Here is a 25631-nt window from a genome sequence, read left to right on the forward strand (position 1 = left end):
ACACACTGCTCATCAAGCCATGCTGTGGTGGTGTCCCACATAGAAGAACTAGAATGACCTACAACTAGGATATACAACTATGTACTGGGGCTTTGGGGAGAAAGAAAAAAAGAAAAAAGAGGAAGATTGGCAACAGATGTTAGCTCAGGGCCAATCTTCCTCACCAAAAAAAAGAATATCTGCTGGAGTAAGTACGTGAGGGGACCAAGAAGGAGTGAACAGTCACCACAAAACTATGCAAAAAAAGCCAACTATGAAAAATGCAATGCTAGTATCAAGTTAATTGTAAAGAGAAAAAACAGTGACCTCTCTCCCCTGAGTTTGGACTTAGCAGACAAAGGGAAATAAATGTATAACATGATGCTCATTTTTCACTTTGAAATAGATGGTGAGCAGTATCTGAGAACACCGAATTATATGTCCTTCGAGATATTTCTGCAGGATTAGATAAGACCAAAAAATATATAATACTGAGCATATAAGTAATCCAATAAAAACCAGATTTTATGTTCTCTCTCCCCTTCATAACTGAGCAACACAGAAAATTAAAGATTGGACATAAACTTCAAAGAGATTTGTGTATGGCCTTTTCTAAAATTAACTTTTAAATAGCTTATTTGTGTCCCAAATCTAACATTAAAATTATCTTTGTTTGTGGCCAAAGTGTTTTGATATTAGATAATAGGAAAAGAAGAATTTACCACTTAATTAGATGACAAAGGAAGAGAGTATTTCTTAAACTCCAAATATCCTAAGTTCATATACTGCAAATCCAAATTAGCCACAGTAAGTAGTTCAAGGAATAGATCTAAATTCCTGACCCTATATGATATTTACTTACACAGTATTAGAAATGAAAACACAAGTCAATGTATTCAATAGATTCTTTCTTTTTTTCTTTTAGCCTTTAGAAGACTAAGATTCGGAAGGATGATGTGATTTGACCAAGTTGGCACAGCTAATAAACGCAGCATGGGGATTTGAGCCCAGAGTTTTCTAAATCTAGCATTTCCCTTTCCCCATCAAACCATGCCTCCTCTGAGAATACACACTCACAAATGAGAGCTGTGGAGGGCACCATTAGAAGACCAGATTGGAGTCTACTAGCGATGGTCCTTGAGAGTTTGCTTTTTACAGTCATGCATCACATAACGATGTTTCGGGCAACAACAAATCACATATATGACAGTAGCCCCGTAAGATTAGTACCATACAGCCTAGAAGTGTAGTAGCCCATACCATCTAGGTCTGTGTAAGTACACTCTAGGATGTTCACACAATAACAAAATCGCCTAACAATGCATTTCTCAGAATGTATTCCCATGGTTAAGTGATACGTGACTGTATTCAAAAGGTGTAAAGAGCCACTGAAACTGTTTACTAGGAAAATAACATGTTCAAGAGGAACAGAAATGTTACCTATTACAGATAGATACAATTTAAGAAAAGAACTGAAACATTTCTCCCTGTAACAATGCTTTCTGGTCAGATGCTGACCTCTTTGATTAACAGCTTCAGATACATTGTTCAACAAAGAGTTGGTCAACAAGTCACTCTTCCCAACTTTCCAAAATTTCTAGGATACATCATATTTATCATTTTTATCTCCTATATCCAGACTTTGCCTCCAACAACCATTTTCCTATATTATGAAAATCTAAGGTCAGCTTCTGTGAAATCCACTAAATGCATTAAAAAAAAAAATGAAATAACTCAGAATAGCCAAGAATATGGAAGGAGAAGAACAAAAGAGGGAGATTAACACTACCCAAATTCAAGACTTATTAGAAAGCTACAGTAATCAAGATAGTTGTGGTACTCGCAAAAGAACAGACAAACAGATCAACAGAACAGACAGCTCAGAAACAGACCCATAAATATAGTCAACTGATCTTTGACAAAGGAGCAAAGGCAATACAATGGAGCAAGGGCAGGTTTTTCAACAAGTGGTGCTAGAACAAGTGGACATCCACATGCAAAAAGAAAATTGAATCTGGACAAAGACCACACACCTTTCACAAAAATTTCTCAAAATGGGCCACAGACTGAAATGTAAACACAGAACTATACAAATCCTAGGAGTTAACATAGGAGAAAATCTAGATGAACTTGGTAAGGCAATGACTTTTTAAACACAACAACAAAAGCACAATCCACTAAAGAAATAACTGATAAGCTGCACTTCATAAAAATTAAAAATTTCTGGTCTGTAAAAGACACTGTTGGGGCCAGCCCGGTGGTGTATGGTTAAGTTCACACACTCCACTTTGGTGGCCGGGGGTTCATGGGTTTGGATCCCAGGTGTGGACCTACACACTGCTCATCAAGCCATGCTGTGGTGCTGTCCCACATGCAAAATAGAGGAAGATTGGCACAGATGTTAATTCAGGGCCAATCTTCCTCACCAAAAAAGAGACAGAAAAAAGACACTATCAAGAGAAAGAGAAGACAGGTCACAAATGAGAGAAAAATATTTGCAAAAGATATCTGATAGAACACGTTGTGTATCCAAAATATACAAAGAACCCTTAAAACTCAGGAATAAGAAAATAACCCAATTAAAAAGTGGGCCAAAGACCTTAACAGACATCCATCAAAGAAGATACGCAAATGGTAAATAAGCAGGTGAAAAGATGCTCCTCATCATATGTCATCAGGGAAATACAAATTAAAATAATAATAAAGATACCACTACACACCCACTAGAATGGTCAAAATGTGGAACACTAAAAACACTAAATGCCGACAAGGATGTGGAGCAAGAGAAACTCTAAACTCTTGCTGGTGGGAATGCAAAATGGTATAGGCAGTTTGGTAGTTTCTTATAAAACTAAACATTCTCTTATCATACAGCAGTTGTGCTCCTTGGTATTCACCTAACGGAGTTGAAAACTTATGTCCACACAAAAACCTGCACATGCATGTTTAGAGCAGCTTTATTCATAATTGTCAAAACCAGAAAGCAACCAAGACGTCCTTCAGCAGGAGGATGGATAAAGAAATTGTGGTACATCCCGACAATGGACTACTATTCAGCACTAAAAAGAAATGAGCTAGGAAGCCATGAAAAGACATGGAGGAAACTTAAGTGCATATTATGAAGTGTAAAAAAGCCAATAGGAAAAGATTAAATACTGTATGATTCCAACTCTATGAAATTCTGGAAAAGGCAAAACTATGGAGACACTACAAAGATTAGTGGCTGCCTGGGTTTGGGAAGGTGGGGAGGAATGATTATGGAGCACAGGGAACTTATAGGGCCATGAAAATACTCTGCATGAATCCATAACGATGGATCCATGTCAGCATACACGTGCCTATACCCACAAATGTATAACACCAGGAGTGAACCCTAATGTAAACTATGGACTTTGGGTGATAATGACGTGTCAGTGTAAGCTCGTCAGTTGTAATAAGGGTACCACTTTGGTGGCGGATGCTGAAAATCGGGGAGGCTATGCATGTACAGTGGCAGGAGGTATATGAGAAATCTCTGTACCTTCCTCTCAATTTTGCTGTGAACCTAAAACTTCTCTAAAAACTAAAGTCTATTTAAAAAAGGAGAGAGAACAAAAGAACAATGAAATATAGTCATACTGATATTTACAATTTTAATCTTCCTAGAAAAAATGTATAGCACTCCTTATCCTCTTAGATATAGTCAACATAAGATATATTCATAGACAACCAAGCTCCATGACATGCTGTACAGAAACAAACCATTTCAGGTGGAGGACAATAATGAAGGGTACGATATGCATGAGTAAAAAACACTTATTCATTTAAAGGGTATACTTGTATACATAGGCAGAAAATTGAAACAGCTTTTAAAAATACTCACTCACTGGCAGCCCTGGTTATGATACCGTAGTAAGTGCTATCTTTCGACAAGGGCAAAATAACTCTGGCTTATGCCAATTTGGAATGTAAAAGATATGTATGCCAATCGGGAATGTAAAAAGATAACCTAGACACCACCATCAGAAGCTATGAATACCCAGCTAGCAATCCAGAAGAGACAGAAAGAAAAGGAAAAGGCCCCACATGATGTTATATATAAACTAATATAAAAATGATTCACTTAAGAGATAGTGGTTAGGGGCTGGCCCCAAGGCCAAGCAGTTAAGTTCACACGCTCCGCTTTGGCGGCCCAGGGTTTTGCTGGTTTGGATCCTGAGCATGGACCTAGCACGGCTCATCAGGCCATGCTGAGGTGGCATCCCACATAGCACAACTAGAAGGATCTACAGCTAGAATATACAACTATGTACTGGGGGCTTTGGGGAGAAGAAGAAGAAGAAGAAAGAAGATTGGGAACAGATTTAGCTCAGGTGCTAATCTTTAAAAAAAAAAAAAGGGAGATAGTGTTTATGTTGGAAAGGTCTACTAGGTTATAAGCAGCTTTTACTCAGTTGATTCAACATCAATGCAAAGCTCATGCCTTAAATGGCTCCATGAACAGTTCATCAGGAGCCAACTACAAGTCTACAAATATGTTTATTTTAAAACAAGAACGAGGACAGGCTGGTTCATTGTCTGTACATCTTTCTGAAGAACAGGCTTTCATATAAAGCTTCCCAAGTGAATACATCCACATTACAACTATCGTTTTGTTGGCTTTCATAAGCACCCGGATATTTTTTCTACATTTTTCCCAAGAAGAATCTGTAAACTATCAACAGAGGTTTATGTTAAAGAGAAGCATGTGAGCACCGGCCAAAGCTGAGATTCCATCTCTAAAAGGTCCATTAAAATTCTCCTGTCTTCAGAGAATACCTAAATAAATTCTGATCTGATGATTCCATTTTGAAAGCTTCCAAAAGGAGTGATTCCAAAAGCAATATCTTGTCTTGAACTCAGTTTAGCAGACTTTTTAGTTACACAGAGTCTACTTTCCAAAAACTCGGTAACAGGCATGACACCAAGTCATATCGACTTCAGTTTCTTCAGTTGCTTTTATGAGATAACTGGCCTTGACCACTTCCCCCACTGGGTGGGGCACACTAGTCAGGGTCACAGAAAACTATATTCTATCTCCAACGCGCTTTGAGCGTGGAGCATGTTAATGCAAATGACCAATCTTGAGGAATGTGCTATTCTATAAGCAACATAAAACACAAACATTGTAATCCTTCATAAAACAACTAAACTATAATCAGAAGTACTGCACTTAAAAAAACAGAATCATGGGGCTGGCCCTGTGGCCGAGTGGTGAAGTTTGCGCGCTCCGCTGCAGGCAGCCCAGTGTTTCGTTGGTTCGAATCCTGGGCGCGGACATGGCACTGCTCATCAAACCACGCTGAGGCAGTGTCCCACACGCCACAACTAGAAGGACCCACAGTGAAGAATATACAACTATGTTCTGGGGGGCTTTGGGGAGAAAAAGGAAAACATAAAATCTTAAAAAAAAAAAAACAGAATCATAATGCTGAGAAGAGTCTTGATAATTCAGCCTAGAATCTTACTTCATAAATTGAAATATGAAATAATTTTATATTTGGATATGAGGTCCATAAAAATTAAGCTACTCTGCCACCTTTACAATTCTAGTTAGGGGCAAAACCAAGGCTAGATCTTCAATCTTGACTCCTAACTATTTCTTTTTATTATGTCACTAGAGTGTATTTTTACACCATGTCTATCATTTTTAATCAGATCCCTAATTCACTGCTTTCTCAGGGTTGGGTGTTAATAACTCGTGTTCAGAATTCATCAAAGGTCTCGGTACCACAGAGTATTGCTTAGGGCTAAACCAGGGACAAGCTCTAGGAGAGCTGAGGACACTGGCTGTTGCAATGGAGTGTAGAGCCTGAAGGGAGAGGCATCAATGCACACACTGAAAAGGCGACTCTCCAATACTGGTTTGGACCAAAACCAGTTGAGAAAGCAAGAGATGTTCATCCCGCTCATCAACAAAGAGAACGTTAAAAAAAAAAAAAGTTAGGCAACTCTGTAAGAAAAGTTACTCCTGCTAGACTAGAAAAAGGCAAGGATGATGAAAGGTAGAGATGGATTTTCTTTACCTAAGTTCCAGGTAGAATGAGGGAGAACAGAAACTTGGAGCAGAGATATTGCAAAAGCCATGAGCTCCCAGGCGAAAGGAAACTGCCACTGATCCATTTTCCCCTCCAACGCTTTAAATTTTGTTCCCCAGGCTCTCAATGTAAAAATGGCCAGTATTGGAAAGAAAGAAATTCCCAGCTCTCACAACTTATGAAGATTGAAACTGGTGATACAGGATTCCCAGAAAGGATAAAGAAAATTCACTTCTTTAGCCTCCCAGGTCAGAACTAGGTACATACCCACAGCTGGCCATCATGGATGGGAGGGGTGAACAAGAAGGATATGAATACGGATCTTGCTTTTATTGATTTTTGCCTTACCAACAACAGCTCTTAGGCCTAGGGCGATGATAGCTTATGGAGGTGAGACAATGCAGATTGTTGGTCTACAGTCTACTCCTGATAATTTTGGGTGAATGATATAAAATATTGACTCAGACTTCTGGTTGTGTGCCCCTCCCTCTACCCTCTACCAGGTGAGACAAAGAGAGACATGGAGAGTGTCTAACAGAATATGAACTGTCGCATATATCATATCTCATCTAATAGAACCACCACAAAAAAACAAGTATTGGACATATCTCCATTTGACAAATGATGACAGGAGAACTCAGAGAAGTTGCAAAAATTTCCCAGTGCTCACGAGGTAACTGGAAGAGGATGGTTTCTAATCCAGAGTTCCTGACTCCAAGCATCCCATACCATGGGCACTCTCTGAAGGTAATACATTCTCTCTCATTCTTCTATCCTTTGCTTACGTTTAAAGAGCTGAGCAGAAGTTGTTTTTGAAGGTTGGGTTTTAGGAGCATTTACCAATTTCAACTCTGGGCTCTTCCTACCCCCAAATTATTACTGATAATGTAGAATTGGCTTTATATTATCTCTTAGGTGTTTGGAGGGAAAAATAATCAATTTTTAGAAATAAAACAAAATGTGGACTTAACTTTACATCGGAGGTGGGGGGGGAGGCTAATAATTTTATCTATCTTTGTTCTAGAATCAACAGGGTCAAATCTCCACAGGAAAAGGGAACGCTGTCTTTCAATCAGATAAATGAAGCCTTGTATGTTAATCTTTATACAAGGGATACAAAGAGAATGTATGCAAGTGCGATTAGTGGATGTCAGGAAAAGACACCGCTTGTTCACTGAAAGCTAATATTTTTGGTTCCACCTAGGCTTTGGGGAAATTAATGTAAATCCTTTTGAAATAAGGGTTACTAATCTAAAATAGTAACATTCTTTCTCCTCCCAAGAAAAGCAATCTGTAGATAATCGGGATTTGAAAAGAAGGATATAACTTTTTGAATCTTGTGCCATTGTGCACATGCAATAATTAGCATTCACCCTTAAAGTTATGACGCAATCCCTCTGCTGTGTTGTTCAGAAGCCTTGGCTCCCTATTTTCAGATTAAAAGGAAGACTAAGAGGGATTGGCCAGTGGCATATGGTGGCCCTAGTGGTTGAGTTCGTGCACTCTGCTTTGGCAGCCCAGGGTTTGAGGGTTCGGACCTACACACCACTCATCAAGTCATGCTGTGGTGGGGTGCCACATTTAAAATGGAGGACTGGCACAGATGTTAGTTCAGGAACAACCTTCCTCAAGCAAAAAGAGGGAGACTGGCGACAGATGGTAGCTCAGGCCCAATCTTCCTTCACTAAAAAAAAACAAAAAACAAAAAAAGAGGACTGAGAGACTGAACTTCAACCACGTCTGAACGTCTGTGGGCTGTTTTCCCCACAACCAATAACCTTACCTAAACTCCCAACTTTAAACTGCTAAAACCATGAAAACATTAATAATGACCCTTCTTCATTAAACCTCAACTTCCCCTCTCACTTGTACTTTGACCAATTTACTCACTCAAAGCAAGCAACAGCATCCTGCTCAGTTACTCAGTGGGACCTCTGTGTCTTCCCCCAACACCTTCAACCAAAAGAAAACCAAAAGCCACAAAAATCTTCATGATCTCCACACTCCTCCTAGTCCAGTGATGGCAATTATGTAAGCTCTAACTTTTGGAGGGGGGGCTTTTGTTTTTTCAGTCGCCATGGGAAAGACCGTGTTTGGGCAGCTCCATCTGCAAGGGGTAATTATTGGCCTTCCAAACACACACACACACACGGTAAGGCTGCAAAGAAAAACTATACATAATTCACGAATTTTTCAAAGAGGCCAAGCGAGTGTTAACCAAACAATGTACTGCTTTGCTACCAACAGAAATAAACAAGGACAGCTGTTTATTACCAATTAAACACAGCATTTTCTGCTGAAGTATTAATAACAATTAATTTGTCTTCATAATTTGATATTTGTCAGGCACTATGGACTAAGTACTTTACATGGATAAGCTCCATAAGTATGTATTTATAATTCCAATTTTACTGAAAACAAATGGGGTTAAGAGAGGTTGAGTAAGCCACACAGAGCTAATTAGCAGTGGAGCCAGGATTCAAACCCAGAGCCAATAATCTTGCTGCACTGGCCGTCACTCACGGTGCCTGATCGCAGCCTGGGATGTAACCACAGCCAGCGTCCAGTCTGGTCTACTGACCTGTGGAAGGGACTCGAACTAACACTCAGCCTGTCTAGTAAAACTAAGAAAAGTGCAAAATATTTTCATTACTAAAATGCCTCTGATCCTAGGCCACAGCAGGAATAGTGATCCTCTTTCATGACTCCAGTACAAAATGCACACTTGCGTGCGACATTCATAGAGCGTGGCCTTTTCCATTTTCTTAATCAGTTTTCATTTCCTAGAGTTAACCCCTTAATTTAACATCTCTTGGCAATAAAAATCCTATGTGCTACTGTACATTAGAAAGCCAGGGGCCGGCTCCATGGCTGAGTGGTTAAGTTCGCTTGCTCCGCTGTGGCGGCCCAGAGTTCGGATCCTGGGGGCGGACATGGCACCGCCCGTCAGGCCACGTTGAGGCGGTGTCCCACACCCCACAACTAGAAGGACCTGCAACTAAGATATACAACTGTGTACAGGTGGGGTTTGGGGAGATAAAGCAGAAAAAAAAAAAAGATTGGCAACAGTTGTTAGCCCAGGTGCCAATCTTAAAAAAAAAGAAAAAAAAACCTTTTAAAAAAAAAAAGCCAACTTTGAGCTTTAAGAGATCTGTGAGTATGGACTAATGAGAAGATCAGTTGTTCTCATTTTATCTCTTTTATTTTCCTGGAAGAACAAATAGTTTCACTTTGGCCTCTTCTTTAATTTAGGTAATTATTTAGATTCTTGCGATCTTTACACTGTGCACCTGATTCCTAAGAGTGGGAGGTGTATAGAATTCCCAAAGAAATCTACATTAATAGTGTAAAGTTTAAAATATGATTAAACGAGATTAGGTGATATTGGAAGCAAAGCCTTAAACTAGGCTGGCAATATTAATAATTCCATCTTTTAACAGGTCAACAGTTATCCGTAGAGTCTTCAGAAGAGCTGGACTCAAGCTAGCCTCTCCATCCTCCTTGACTCCACCTATCTATGAAGGAATCCAGACAGTGTGGAGCCCAAAGGCCTCCCCTTGTCCATCAGCACAGCATGCCCGGCAGTCACAATGCTGCCTGTAAGAGTTTGGTAAGACTCTGGCTCAAGTCCCTTGGCCTCAGCTGACCCTGTCTTTCTGCCGTATCACTCATCTCCTGGAAAGAAACGTATTTCCAAGCCTCTTCCACATCAGCAGAAGGAAAAGAATTCTGGATCCCTGAGTGTTAAGTGACCTGTATATGAAAAAAAATCCAGCCTGGCTTCCTTAGGAGGGAGATGAGACTGAGGGGGAGGGAAATACAATGAGATACTTTCACTTTGCCAAACTCCCATCCCTTTTTTGGCCTTAGGCAATGCCAGAAGAGAAAGCCAAAAGGAGGTGGGAGGAGAAGTGGAAACAGCTCCTCCTCTTCCCCTGTGCTTCCTGGCTGGCTATCTGTAAACACATCTCCACCACCCTTCCCCACGCAGGAAGCCTGGGGAGATGCACAGGCTTGCCTCACTGCGGGAGCCCTGCCAGCCTCACTAGGTACCTCCATCTCCCTGAGAAGCTGGGCACGGAGGGCGGTCAGGGTGGGGGCAGGGTGGACCCAGGGAGTACCCAGGGAAGCCCATCCGATGACAGTGACCTTTCTGCTAACAACCAGAACTCTTGGTGTTGCTTCCCAGAGGCAAATGGAAGGGTGCCTGGAAAAAGAAAAAAATCAAAATGTTTTCTTCCTTTCCTTCTCTCAGCACCAGACTTTCAATCTTCGCCTAGATGCTGTATCCCAAGTGGGGAGCAGGGTACACCCGGCTGGGGGGAATCCCCAAGAGGATAGGAGAGCAATTCTGCCTGTGGGAGTGAAAGGCAGGCCACAGAGCAGTGAGGCTGTGGTGCTGAAATCCAAGCTCACAGACCCAGGGCCAGAGCAGAGCCTGTCATTAAATGCAAACTTGCCAGCGGCTCTCTTGACACATGAGGCAAAAAGTTAATGTCTGATGGACTGGGGCCCATGCCAAACTCCAGCTCAGTGCCCTCCCCACAGAAGACTAGTTCAAAGGAATGAGGTCCAGTAGGGGCAGAACAATCCAGGTCGGCTCCAGGGAGCCCGTCTTCTGGACTTCTATAACCCTCCATGCACACCTCCATCCCAGAGCACTCAACACCGTCATTAGCACTTTATTGATGTATCTTGCCCACTAGGCAGAGCAGAGGGCTGGCCCTTTCCGGATTTCAAGTCCTTGGCTAAATATGCTAGGTCTGCACTGCCTAATAAGGTGGCCACGAGACACGTATGGCTCTTGAGCACCTGAAATAGGGCCAACCCAAATTAAGAAGGGCTGTAAGTACAAAATGCACAGCCGATTACAAAGACTTAGTATGAAAAATAAAGTAGACTATCTCATCAATTTTTTATATTCATTACATATTGAAAAACAATATTTTGGATATACCAGGTTCAATAAAATGTATTGTTAAAATTAATTTCACCTTTCTTTCTTCACTTTTGTTTCCCACGTGGCTACTAGAAAATTTAAAGTCACATACGTGGCTTGCATTATATTTTTATTAGACAGCATGGTTCTCTGTCCACTACTACTGTTGAATGAATAAATGAAAGAAGGTTGACTTCAGATCAGCATTAATATTTTTAAATCAACATATAAACAGTCAACAGAAATGGTTAAAAAGGAGTGAGGCATCGTTGTTTTCCGAAATAACTTTTGTATCTGGAGCTACATTTCATTTTGAGTCATCTGCTGTTGAGAAAATGCTTACTAAATCACCCAGGACTCCAAAAGGATGAGAGGGCAGCAGACTGTTGGCCAGGCCACACCACTGAGGCCAACTCAACCTTCAGTCCTCCGGTGAGGACCTAGAGCAGAAGACCAAGCACACATGCTGCAAGGAACTGTCAGAAGGAGAAAAAAATAATCTGGGAACCTCACAGTTTTCCAAACCTTTCCTCATCCTAAAGGTAATTATTCTCTCAGTCTAACTGTTTGCATTTAACATATTATTTGAGACTGTTTTGAGAAAATTCATTGCAAATCAAAACCACTATGAGACATCATATCACACGCATCAGGATGGCCACTATAAAAAAGATAAAAATACCAGGGGCCGGCCCTGTGGCCGAGTGGTTAAGTTCGCGCACTCCACTTTGGCGGCCCAGGGTTTCGCCATATCAGATCCTGGGCGCAGACATGGCACCACTCATCAGACCACGCTGAGGTGGCGTCCCACATAACACAACCAGAAGGACTACAACTAGAAGATACAACTATGTACTGGGGGGCTTTGGAGAGAAGAAGAAAAAGCAAAAAAAAAAAAAGATTGGCAACAGATGTTGGCTCAGGGGCCAATCTTTAAAAAATAAAGAAATACAATAACGAGTGTTGGCGAGGAAGTGGAGAAATTGGAACCCTCGTGCGCTGTTGGTGGGAATGTAAATGGTGCAGCTGCTATGGAAAACAGTATGGAGGTTCCTCTAAAAATTAAAAATAGGACTACCCGGGGCTGGCCCTGTGTCCGAGTGGTTAAGTTCACGTGCTCTCCTTCGGCAGCCCAGGATCTCGCCAGTTGGAATCCTGGGCACGGACATGGCACCACTCATCAAGCCATGCTGAGGCGGCGTCCCACATGCCACAACTAGAAGGACCTGCAACTAAAAATACACAACTATGTACCGGGGGGGCTTTGTGGAGAAAAAGGAAAAATAAAATCTTTTTTAAAAAAAAAAAAGAAGAAGAGGACTACCATATGATTCAGCAATTCCACTGCTGGGCATATATCCCAAAGAACTGAAAGCAGGATCTCAAAGAGACATTTGCACACCCATGTTCACTGTAGCATTATTTACAACAGCCAAGAGGTGGAAGCAACACAAATGTCCATCAGGAGATGAATGAATAAACAAAATGTGGTACACACCTACAATGGAAAATTATTCAGCCTTAAAAAAGAAAAATCTGCCATAATGTTACAGAATGGATGAATCTAGAGGACATTATGCCAAGTGAAATACGCCATTCACAAAAGGGCAAATACCATATAAGTCCACTTATATGAGGTGACTAAAGCAATCAAACCCATCAAAACAGAAAGGAGAATGGTGATTGCCAGGGGCTGGGGGAGAGGAGAACGGGGAGTCGTTCAATGGGTAAAGCATTTCAGTTTTGCAAGATGAAAACATTTGAAGATCTATTGCACAACAATGTAAATACTTAACATTACTAAACCATACACGTAAAAATGGTTAAGATGGTAAATTTTATGTTGTGGTTTTTACTCCAATAAAAACAAAAAAGAAAAAAATGCACGGCATAATCAGTTTTACTGCTACTGAAAAATCCACAATGGAGATGCTGACCCAGGATCTTTTAACATAAGAAAAGAAGAAAAAGTGCCCCAACAGATATTTGTAGCCTAAAGTTTACAGCAGCATTATTCACAACAGCCAAATGGGGGAAACAACCCAAATGCCCATCGATGGATGAATGGATAAACAAAATGAGGTATATACATCAATGGAATATTATTTAGCCTTAAAAAGGAATGAAATTCAAACGTAGGTTACAACATAAATGAACCCTGAAGACATTCTGCTAAATGAAATAAGCTAGTCACAAAAGGGCAAATAGTGCATGACTCCACTAACATGAAGTCTCTAGGGCAGTCAAATTCATAGAGACAGAAAGTAAAAGGGTGGGTACAAAAACCAGGGGGAAAAGGGAATAGGGAGTTATTGTCTTATAAGCAGAGGGTTTCAGTCTGGGAAGAGGAAGAAGTTCTGGAGACAGATGGTGGTGATGGTTGCACAACATTGTGAATGTACTTAATGTCCCTGAACTGTGCACTTAAAAAATGGTCAGGGGCCGGCCTGGTGGCTCAGCAGGTAAGTGAGCATGTTCCACTTTGGCAGCTCGGGGTTCCCCGGTTTGGATCCTGGGTGTAGACATGGCACCGCTTGGCAAGCCATGCTGTGGTAGGCTCCCACATATAAAGTAGAGGAAGATGGGCACAGATGTTAGCTCAGGGCCAGTCTTCCTCAGCAAAAAGAGGAGGATTGGTAGCAGATGTTAGCTCAGGGCTAATCTTCCTTAAAAAAAAAAAAGGTTAAGATGATATATTTTGTGTTACGTGTATTTTACCACAACAGAAAAAAAGAAAGAAAATGTGGCCAGAGAGGAAGGGTAAGGGGGTGAGAAGCCAGAGGGGGCAGGAAGATTAGACCAGCCCTCGGATCATCCAAACGGGAATTTACACATATCCCCCCACAACTGCCTTGAAATGTTGACAGACCATCACTGCTCTCTAAACGAGATGATTTCTAGGACAGCATTTTGTCTTCCAATAAGTGTACCACCTTTTCATTTTGCTGCTTGACCCAGCAATGAGATTCAAAAATCAGCCCGAGCGTGCACACAGAAATGAGAGGAAGAGTGTGTGTGTCCGCACTCTATTTTTGGTAAGAATTATTTCTTTCCACCTGCCATTCATATTCTTAGCCTGCAACTATCTTCACTTGTGCCAAAGTCAGTAACAAAGACAAAAAGTTAGCAATACTAATGGTGAGAATGTTCTTTCAGATGCTATAAATTATTTCTTCAATGATCTAGCAAGCTAATAACAATACATGTCATGGAGCAGGCACTGTGTAAAGCACTTTAAAAATTACAATATTCTTGGGGTCAGCCTGGTGGTGTAGTGGTTAAGTTTATGTGCTCCACTTTGGCAGCCCAGTGTTCACAGGTTCGGATCCCAGGCACGAACCCAGCACCGCTTGTCAGGCCACGCTGTGGTGGCGTCCCACGTGGAAGGTAGAGGAAGACACGGCACAGATGTTCGCTCAGCGACAGTCTCCCGCAGGCAAAAAAGAGAAAGATTGGTAACAGGTCTTAGCTCAGGGCCAATCTTCCTCACCAAAAAAAAATTCCAATATTTTGGACAGCAACCTTAGATGATTAACACCATTTCACATACACGGAAACTAAGGTTAACAAAATCATCTGTCCAAGAATACAAGGGAGATGAGATTTTTTTCACTCAGGTCTGATAGACTCCAAACCAGAGCTCCCGACTGTTGACAATGAGGGTACACCGTGTAAACTGAGGCCATCTAAACAGGAGGAACACTAACGAATTAGAGGAAGCAGGAGAGTTAGCGAGGGTGAGGCCGAGCAGGTACCGGCTGGCCAACTCCAGGGACGAACATGAGTAACACCTAACTACATCACACACAAAGCTGGAAACCCGAAGTTTTAGGACGGCTGATTCCTTTGTCAATTTCAAAGTCTTTTTTTTTTTAATCTCTAATACTCAGCCTCATAAACAAGAATCAAAAGAAAATGACTCAACCTATGCGAGAGAAATTCCGCTTGGAGGATAAGGTTAATAATCTGCTCTCCTACTGGGTCCTTTTCTCTAAGTTATATATTAAAGGAGTTACAGGAGAGGGGGAAAAAAAATCAGAAGGAATACAGAAATACAATCCAGCAAGTGTACTGACCCTTAATGGATGATAATTTCATCAGAATTATTTGTGCTTTCCAAAATATTATACTTTATATAAAAGTCAAGCCACGGTGCAGGAAGTATCATCAGACTAATTGATTCCGAATACCCAGCTGTAATTGGTGGTTTGCCTAAATCCAGATTACAGTCCTAACGTGTACACCATGGAAGTCAGATTATCGGGCAATTTGGTGAAAACAGGACAGAAAATCCACTACGGGGCAACACTTCCTGAATCTCTCCTACTCGTTTCCTATCTCACCCAGAAATCCAAAACAATCACTTTCAGACGTATCATAAGATCAAAGCCTTTCCTTCCACAAGAAGCTTCAAACTACATACAGACTTTTCCATTTGCTCTGCTCTTCCCTTTACAGGTATTATTTTCTGAACCTCCCAAACTTCTACGCCTGACAACAGAGCTTTCCCACACACACGGCACTGCCCACTCTTCTCATCCCTCTGGATCCCTTTTTAAGTGCCTGGAAAACACAACAAGGGGAAACAAAGGGCAAATGCCAGTCTGTGACCTCTGTCTGGACTCAGCCAAGCGTGATGTGTGAATCAGGTGTGTGGAATGGAAGTTTCCATGGCAACGAGACTGCAAGGCAGACGGGGAGTCACATACTCTTTCTACCAAGGTAATAGAAACAACAGGCCACCTGAGGGACGCTCTCCAGTGACCATAAGGACCTAGGTCCTCATGGGCTCCTTCCCCCACCCTCTGCTCTTAATTCCTTCCCACCAGCTCCTTGGGATAATCTATCCTCTCTCTTTTTTGGGGAGAAAAGGAGGGACAAATTAAAGAGGTATTCTCTAAAGGGAGTTGCTTATGAGAAAAATGTAGAAAGGAGTACAAGTGTTTTCTTTACATAAAAGAAAAGCAGCTCTTAGTCAAAAAATTTCACTATATTGACTGACTTGACCCCCGCTGCCTGACAGAAGCACCTCCATTTCCACCAAGCTCCTTCGCTTCGCCTTGAAATGTACTCTGATTTGTGAACCTAGTTCAGAATGAAAAGCTCCTGAGCTGCATTTTGTGTTTTCTGGACTTTTATTCTATTTCCTGTAGAGAGATACTCTAACATTATTCTAAACTTGTAGGGAAATATTTTGTTTAAAGCTCGCTTTTTGAGACCCATGAGTTGGAGACCAAAAAAAAAAAAAAAACATATACAATTTTAATGAAATCAAAGTTGGCCTTGGTTATCTAGCTGGAAAAAGGTACTCGATGCCAGGTGTACGTTGACATTATGGCTTTTTAAACCATTTTCTTAACTTGAGATTCACAGATGTTAAAAAGAACTGGAACAAGTTCTTGTGTATTCAGATCTAAATCACGTAAGACAACAAACTCCACTTCTCCACTCTCCATCTTGTTTAGCTTGGCTCTAGAAAAGGCCTTTAAATTCCTTCAGATCACTACTCCAGAGAATGAAGAAGAGTGAATTCCCTTATGTCACCTCTGCTAATATCTCTGTTTTAGCAGATCACTCTTCCCACTGCATGAGAGAAATCTTTCTGTACTTCAACGTTGATCATGTCACTCAGGCTCCAAACCTTTCAAATGGTTCTTCATTGTGCTCTGAGAAGTCCAAATCTCAAATCGTGGTTTCCAAAATCACAGAGGATTTGGCCTCTACCTACCTCTTTAGTTTCATCTTCTGCCATTCTCCAATTTGCATTCCACATCCCAGGCAAATTCAACAATTTTTAATTTCCCAAATTCACCATTACCCACTCTCACCTTTGGCCCTTCATGTTACTGATCCCTGCCAAGAACATTTAACCCTTCCCCAATACCTCCTTTCAGGCATCACTTCCTCCAGGAAGTCTTAGTCCCTGGCACAATTTCAGTCTGAAAGTCCTTCCAGGCGCAGCCACAGCACTCATGGGTTCCCTGTCACACCATCGCCATCTAAGACATGAACTGCCAGCTTCGCGTCTATGACCCCATCCAATGGGAAGGGGGAACAAGAAGTGTGCCTTGCTCACCTTTGTCTTAACTTGGGGCCCAGCACAGAGGAGGTGGTCAATCGAGATTTACCAAAACTTAACAAATGAGTGAATGAACACACGAATGAATAGAGCGGGCCTAAATGGCAGGCATGGCATGACTGACCACAAAGAGCACCGACCACATCTGGGCCCCAGCCTCCCAGTCCGGTTCTCCTGCTTGTTAGTCTCAGGGCTTCAGAAGAGTTATTTAACCCCAGTGAACCTCAGATCCTACTTTTAAATTGGTGTAACAACACCTGCCCAAGATTATTTTAAGCATCAAATGAGATAGTATTTGGGAAACTTTTCATGAAAATTTTAATAAGTCTGTATATAATGGCATTTCCAGGAGGAGGATAGATAAGAGAGAAAAAAGAGGTGACATAATTACTGCAGAAGCAGCACCAGTCAGGAATCTGAAGAAGAAAAGCAGATAACAGGTCTAGCAAGGGCTACAGAAATTCATGGTGGGCTTCCACATACAGATAGCATAGACTGACTTCTTCCTGGGAGATAATTACGTCCCCTTCTTGCCCATTTTGGGCCTAGCCATTCTTATTACCTTCAGCTTTCCGCTTATCTATCATGTTCATTTCCACCAAATACTACCATGACTACTACTAGTTTTGGGGCCTTTGCTTATTGTTGTTCCAATCGTTAATACCCTCTTGTTCCCAGTGCCCCATATAAATCCTACCTCATCCTTTAACATCCATAATAAATCTCACCCCCATCTGTAAAGCCTTTCTTGAGTAACCAGCTCACATCTCTCTCTCTCTCCTCCTGATCTCCTGGTGCACTAAGGGCCCATATTTCACTATTCAGCGCTTTATCTCTAAATTCTTCAAACAAATATGCCAGGTCCCCTTTCTAAAATGTGGGGAGGATCTCACATAATCAGAAGAGCCTGGTCTGGGTCATAAAATGTGGGGATTTAGGAGAGAAGGTGAGAGGTAGGAAGAGTTAAGATGTTAAGAGTTAGAAAATAACACTAATTAGGCTACCAAGCAAACAAAAATATCCAGTGAGAGCTGATAGGAGAAAACTAGCTAGCGACTCAGTTTCAGAAGACTTCAAGCTTCTGTGGTAGCTGAATGTGACACAGCATGACAAGGGCACAGGATAATGCGTCAGAGAGAGGGGGGCAAGTGGGGAACATAGTTTCCAAAATGAGTATACCAAGTGATTCTTTATCCTGATGAAGAAAACCAACAATAAGATAGAAGAAATGGGGACAAGAAGGGAGAAGTACCAGCAGAGTGATCAATCAATGACATTTTGCTGAGCATCCAGTTCTCCATGCTCTTTCCTGCATCGCTAACCTAACCCGATAAACCACCATCACCGCCACCGACCCAACTGCTGTAGCAGAAAATCCATAAGGAAAGTGTGAAATAAACTGTGATCAAGAATTACAATCTGACCATTAAATATCATGTTTATTTTATTGTTACAGGAAGAAAGTCAGAACTCAAAATGTTTACACAGTGAGATCCCACTTATATAAAAATGCCTATAGACATAAGTACATAGAAATAAATAGTAAAAGGAAATATATCCAGATTCTCTCTGGGTTATATAATTATAGGTTATTTTTATTTTCTTCTGGAGGTTTTTATGTATTTTTCAAATTTTCTACAACATGCATTGATTACTATATAATTAAAAATTATATTTGGATATGGAAAAATGAAATAAACATTTTAATTGGAAATATTTCAAGAGAGCTGTCCATGGAAAGTGAACATAATCCCCACTCTCAGCTGCCTGGTGAGACGGCCTCCATTCTCCAGAGAAAAGCACATTTCCCTTCTAAATCTTGCGAGTGTGTGTGACACTAAAGATGATGTACAGGATTGTTCCCTCCACATTTTATTGTCCACAAGAAATAACTTTTAGAAGTCCTTTTATCATTGTTTTCTCATAAAAAGGTATTTATAAGAAAAGTAAATGTCAACTTTATTTTGGGTCTTGATTTTTCCAGAAGGCCTAAACTCCACAGGATATTCAACCCAACTCTCTTTCTTCTCTTCTCCACTCTTCTCGCCATTTCCATCTACGTGTGTCTCTCTCTCCCCATTTCCATCTCCATGTCTCTCCCTCCATCTCTCTTCCTCTCCATCTGTGTGTGTGTCTATGTGCCTGTCTGTCTTTTATAATGTAGAGGCATGCCTCTTAAATACTGCCCCCAGACCAAGATGCAGAGTTTTCTTTGATTTCTTCTGCACTTTATATAATGTTCTGAGTAGCACCCTCTATTCAAAGACAACTTAGAAGTTTCAAACATAAAACTCAATTTTAGTTGCACTTTGAGGATATTTACAAGCACTGTAGGAAACAACTGTATGTGTGGTATCACAAAAAACGAAAAACCAGTATGTCAGAAGTCAACATGACATTCATTTAAAATGACATATGGTGAACAACTTTCTCAGGGCAAACGCTCCATCCACGCTGGGGCTGGGGCTGGGGCAGGAAGTAGAAGCTGGCAACAGCCCACCACTGGAGAGGGGGGTGAAAGTGGTGGTAACTCTAAATAAAAGAGAGAAGCTTGAAATTTTTCTATTACCAAACCAGGCAATTAAAACATTAAATGTGAAATCTGAGGCACTGTAAATTTCCTAATGTGGTATAAGTGCTGAGTTTCTCGAATGATGTTTTCTCATCTTTCAACATATCAAAGAGCATGCCAAAACCCCAAAGAAACATTTCCATTTTGAAAACAAAAATAAACCACACACATCCACATTCTATTAATAGTGTTGTCTTGCCTTAAAGACCCTGCATCCTTAGTGAAAAACCCCACTGCAGTTTACATAAGTTTTAACATTATTGAAAACTCCTGTCCAAAACAAACTGGATATGTGTAGGTGAGTTAGGTGGGACTCAAGCAAAAGTAATCAAATCTCTTCTCTATTTTCCTTACTGGAGACCAAATGTTATGTTCCTCATCGTTACACCTAACGACTGTGTAAATATCTTCTCCATCTTTAGCAGCATTTCTTAAGAGAGTGTAAAGAAGGAAAGTTGGCGTGAGATACACAGGTTTAAGCCAATTCCACAATATTTGGACACCTAAGATAGAGGGAGACAAGCTTCGAACCAAAAATCCCAGCAGAAATTGCCAGACGAAGCAAAGGACATGTGAAAGCTCCCAAAACCCAGACTATAAACTCTTGATCTTGCCACTATGAAAAGGAAAAATGCTGTCCCATGGCATTTTATGCTTAGAGACAGGAAAAAGCTATTAAATATGGTGCTCTCCTTCCCCAATTCAAATACCCATCAGTTGCTACTTACATACCCAGCAGAGTTGACTGCTTGGGGCGAGTACAATGCGAAGCATATGACACAGAATCTGCTTGCAAGATGCTTCTGTTTTTGAGGGAGGAAAAGAAGCAACATGTAAAATAACAATAAGAAACAACAAAGGATCATTAATTCCAGCCTAAAAGATTGACCATGCAACTGGCCAGTTCAACCCCAAAGTCTTCTGGAGAAAAGCGTTGTTATTACCTGCCTTCGCGGACAGACTCAAATGTTTAAGCTCTGAGTCATGGGCCCTAGGATGTCTCTACAAGAGCAAGCAAAAGGGAAAACCAGAGTGACAGAGGGACCACAAACCCACCCCCGTTGGTCAAGATGGGGAGGAATAAAGAAAACGGACTCAGGACACCAATTCAAACTCTAATAGGAAGAAAAGAAATAAGCCTGATGGCTACTGAGGTGAAAAAAAAATCACCTTTTTCAAGCCAACAGATCCAAGATCAAATCTTGTTCCAGCTACATCCTTACACAAACTGGGCAAGTTAATTAACCTCTGTTCCTATTCCCTTTAACACTTTTATGTAGTACTGTATGGAGGTACTCTTCTAAGCACTTTACAATTCTCAATTTATTTAATCCCAATAACAAACAGTTGAGGTTGGTTCTGTTATTATCCCTGCTTTACAAATAGGGAAACTGAGGCACTGAGCAGTCACATACGTTGAAGGTGGCAAAGTTATGCTTCAAATCCTGCCAGTCCGGCTCCAACGTCTGAGCTCCAAAGCTCTACATTGCCTCATTTATAAAAAATACTTCCTTTCCAAGGTTGTGGTATAGATTCAGTGAAATGTATGTCCAGCACCCAACACAGTGCCTGACATTTAACAGAGGCTGAATAATTTATCTCCCACCTCCCTCTGCCCACACTGTGGGGGGCTGGAGGCAAGATTCTACACACAGAGGAAGGCAGCTACCTCTGTCAACCTGTAAAGGCTCAGGGGCTCCAAGGCAAGCTGGAAAATACCCTGTCTTTATCCCTTCAGGCCTGGAACAAGAGATCTAACTCAAGCAAAGATGACCAGCATTTCCAGACAGAGACCGCCTCTATTTACCATAGTCTACATTCCAGGCACAAGCACTGCAGACAAGCCTTTGGGAAATGGAAAGCTTCCTGATTTTTGTACTAGGAGCAATATATGTATATGTCAACACAAACACCACACACACACACACACACACACACCATCTCAAACTACCACACCTACCACGGGGGAAAATGACCTACTTTCCAGAACTTTCCATTGCCTAGAAACTGACAGAGTGTCTGCATCAGGCTGCAACTTGCTTTAAGACAGTCCAGACACTGATGGGGAGCTAAGGAACTGAATCCCTTTTGGAAGTTTTTAAGAACAAATTAACCCAGGGGCTCTGGGGAGCTGTGCTGTAAAACATGAGAAAATTTTGTTCTCTGGCCCTTTGACAGGATTTTCATACAATAAAGGACTGAGATTATTTTTGCATCTTGATATCAGTCTAAAATATCATTGAGAAAGGTGTATGTTATCAGTTAAGTGACTTCTCGAAGTTGGGCAAGTAGTGACCGGCGCAAAATAGGCCACCTAATATATTTGGAATTTTCCAGTACATGTTGCTAATTACAAAAAGTTTACACATGCTACCAGGTAGGAATGCTGTGTACACACTCTTTCAATTTTCCCCCAATTGTAAAAAGGTTATTTGATGCTAAAACAACCTAAGAACATGATTTTATCACAAGAAAAAAATATCACTACAATGAAGTATTGAAACTGTTGTTTGACCTTGAAAATGTGCTAACAAAGTTTAAAAGTAATTAAGAAGGAAAGCTGACTTTCTACGTTTTCAGCCTCTGTCACTGTGGCTACTGGGTCATTGATGCCTGCCAAATCTTGCAAAATTATAGTACTTCTCTCCATGCGGTTTCTAAAGCTATAAGCTTCTATTGTGAAGAAGCTTGATTTTCTGCTTTCGAAATCCATCAGCTGCCAGTCCACGGTCCCGGCATATTGCTAAGACAGACTCCACAGAGAGCCCAGGTGCACGCACCGGGAATCAAGTTCTTCATTCCTTTTAATTACAGTTCAGCACAAGGGAGAGAGTTAAGTGAAGAAGCCTTCTTCACAAAATGTTCATTAGAAATGGCAATTTTCTTCCAGGGAAACAAAAACGGCATCCTTCAACTTGTTCTCATCTGCAAAAGTCCCCCAGGGTGAAGCAGGCCTCTGCCATCATATGCGAGCCACATTGAGGCTTGTGGCTCAGCCCAGAATGTTTAGAGGGAAGACAGGAACAGAAAAGGGAAAAGAGTTAGCAAGGAACTAAAACGACTAGATGAAGTTTTCCAGGCTCTGTGGACCTGTGTAAGCAGTTCCATCTACTTACTATTTAAGCTGTTAGCCCCTGGCCAGGAGATTTGTTATCTTCTTAGTCATTTCAAAAGCCTTTTAGTGAGAGAAGGGGAGAAGTGGAGGAGGGGAAGAAGGAGGGAGTTTTTCTGTGTGTGTGTCTGTGAGTCAGCAAAAGCCGGAAGCCTTACAAAACTACTTCAAACAACAAGCTGGAAAGCGTATTCAAACAATACGCTTCCACCCCCAGACAGTGAGAAATTGCATTATCCTAAGGGATCATGGCCACCCGTGTTCAGTGCAGATAAGTGAGAACCTTCCGTGCTCTGGCCAAGCGGAGACCTGCAGCCACAGCTGCTCAGAGAAACTCTGGGTGGCCTCCATTCCAGCCGCTCCAAATGGTTTCAGGGCAAAAACACTGCAGCTGGGTGGTGCTTAGAAGCGCAAGGGGGTGGGAGGAGAGGCTGACAGAGTGGAGGGTGGCAAGTTGCATCTCCCCACCAGGTGCTCTAAATCCCCTCCCGGGGCTTAGGAAAATCACACGGAGGTCTCGAGGCTGATTCCGAAGGCAGCTGTGTCAGAGCCTGCCTCACCACCAACCCACAGCCATAAACTGAAACGGTGCCTCCGAGAACGCAGAAACTGGGGAAATTTCCCTGACAGGCAGTTCTTAGTGCTCTAGGAGCAACAGTCTAATTAATGCCACTTGGCCAAAGAGAGGGACATTCCAAATTCGGTCAGAAAGAAGAAAGAAGCCTTGCCACCCACCCTCACCGCAGACACAGAGCTCTTTGAGACAGTCCCTTTCAAGACTCAGGCAACTCTGTTTGATCAACTTACATTTTTTTGAATTTAAAATTTTACTGCAAATGTATTAACTGTCCTCTGAGTGAAAAAAATCATCTTAACATTTTAGGAAAAGTATATGAAAGTTACAGTATGAGCTCACTTTGGGGACACTGTCACTTGCATGGAAGAATAATCTAAAGAAAAAACAATTATTTCACTTATTAATGACTACCTGCTGTCCAATGTTATAGTATTTCTTACATTTCCAGGTTGTCACAGGTTATATTTTTAAATGTTTTTCCCATCTACAGCTAATATCTATATGGTATATTTGACTGACAAGAAAGTTAGTCAGAAAGTATCAGATAAGCAGCCGCCCAGTGGGGCAGTGGTTAAGTTCACAGATTCCGCTTGGGCAGCCTGGGGTTCGCAGGTTCGGATCCCGGGTGCGGACATGGCACTGCTTTATCAAGCCATGCTGCGGTAAGCATCCCACATACAAAGTGGAGGAAGATGGGCACAGATATTAGCTCAGGGCCAATCTTCCTCCAAAAAAAAAAGGTATCAGATAAGTTGATAATGCAGAAGTCTCATATATTTGCATGTAGTCCCCAGACCAAATAACCCCTTTGCAGAACCCAGTTTTGTGTATAGATTCTTTTGAAAGAATATAAAATTTTTGATCGTAACACACGAGTGAGTATTCTCACAAATGAGAAGGGATACAAAAGATAGAAAAATTAATACTAAAATTGCAGCACTGGCTACCATGAGTGCTGACAATAATAGTTCATGCAAAATCAAAATGAGTATAGATGTTAAAAATTAAAATTAAGGGGCCGGCCCAGTAGCATCGTGGTTAACTTTGCATGTTCCACTTCAACAGCTGGGGTTCATGCGTTCAGATCCTGGGCACAGACCCATACACCACTCATCAAACCATGCTGTGGTGGCATCCCACATATAAAATAGAGGAAGATTGGCACAGATGTTAGCTCAGAGCCAATCTTCCTTCCACACACACAAAATTAAAATGAAGTCATCTGGCATCTAGATCACTGAAAGAGAAGTTGAAAGACTGGAGAGACATCTTCCACTCGGCCCTTGATGTGCTGTAGGGCCTACATCAAGTTGTGCCCTGCCTCTGTTATAATAACTGCAAAATGGAGATAACACTTCATGCCACCCTACCTCAGAGAGCTGCTACAAGATTAGATATCAAAAAGGAAAATCCTCAAAGCCCTGTGAGTTCCTCATGAACAGAAGACATGCAATGTAATAAAATACCAGCACCTTCTACAAAACTCCTAAGAGGCTCAAGGATCTAGAAATAGGAAATGGACACCAGCAATGCAACATGGCAGACACCTCACAGGGCACAACACTGACGATCAGGGAGGCGGGGGGCAATTCTGTCCTCACCTTCCAATGAAAAGGGGGAGGAAAGAACTCTGAAATTCAGATCTACTCAGACAAGAAAAAACATCCAGGGAGAGGGGAAAAAAACAGTCCTGTTTTGACAGATCGCCAATAACTCGAAAGAACGCAATTCTGACAGGTAAAATTCCAAATTCTTTGCCTCAAGGTCTTGATCTACAAGAAGACAAGTGACAACATTACTCTGGTAGTTTTTCAGGTTTAGTAAAATCTCACGTTAAAGTAAATTGGTTTCCTAGGCAGGTAAGTGTAATGATCCCCTCACACTGAATAAAATTTATGCAGAGAATACATAGAGTATTTTTCATCAATTTGTACTGGAACAAAAGCCAAAATGGCCTGTACATAGCCACCTAAAGAAAACAACTACTTTGGGGTTCATAAGGAAATTGGGAGAAGCGTATTAAATATTTATATACCCAGAGATATTCTGAAGTATGAAAAGTTTGAAATTTGAATTAAACATATTATTTTATATATGATTATATCAAGCACTTACTGTGGGTCACATGTCAGGTTAAAATAAAAAAGATGAGTAATATCCTATTCCTGGCTTTCACAAACCTCAAAGTCTAGCTCGGAGGAGGCAGAGACACAATAAAGTAGAATAGAATGTGGTAAGAGCTGGAAACAAGTATAAACAGAGTGCTGAGGAAGAATAGAGGGAAGAAGAAATGAATTCCTCATGGAATGGGAGAGAA

General features: G+C 41.3%; 2 long non-coding RNA genes across 9 annotated transcripts in view; both read right to left on the reverse strand.

Moving 5' to 3' along the window:
* LOC139045987 (uncharacterized) overlaps window positions 1-25631 on the reverse strand; it is a 366411-nt gene that overhangs the window by 59283 nt on the left and 281497 nt on the right. The window lies entirely within an intron of this gene.
* Window positions 19448-22862, reverse strand: LOC139045990 (uncharacterized). Its single transcript, XR_011505569.1, has 3 exons — window positions 22742-22862; window positions 20358-20428; window positions 19448-19585 (listed from the first exon to the last, which is right to left on the reverse strand). It is a non-coding gene; the product is annotated as an uncharacterized lncRNA (long non-coding RNA).

The sequence above is a fragment of the Equus asinus genome, chromosome 8 (genome assembly GCF_041296235.1).
Source record: "Equus asinus isolate D_3611 breed Donkey chromosome 8, EquAss-T2T_v2, whole genome shotgun sequence".
Classification (NCBI taxonomy): Eukaryota; Metazoa; Chordata; class Mammalia; order Perissodactyla; family Equidae; genus Equus; species Equus asinus.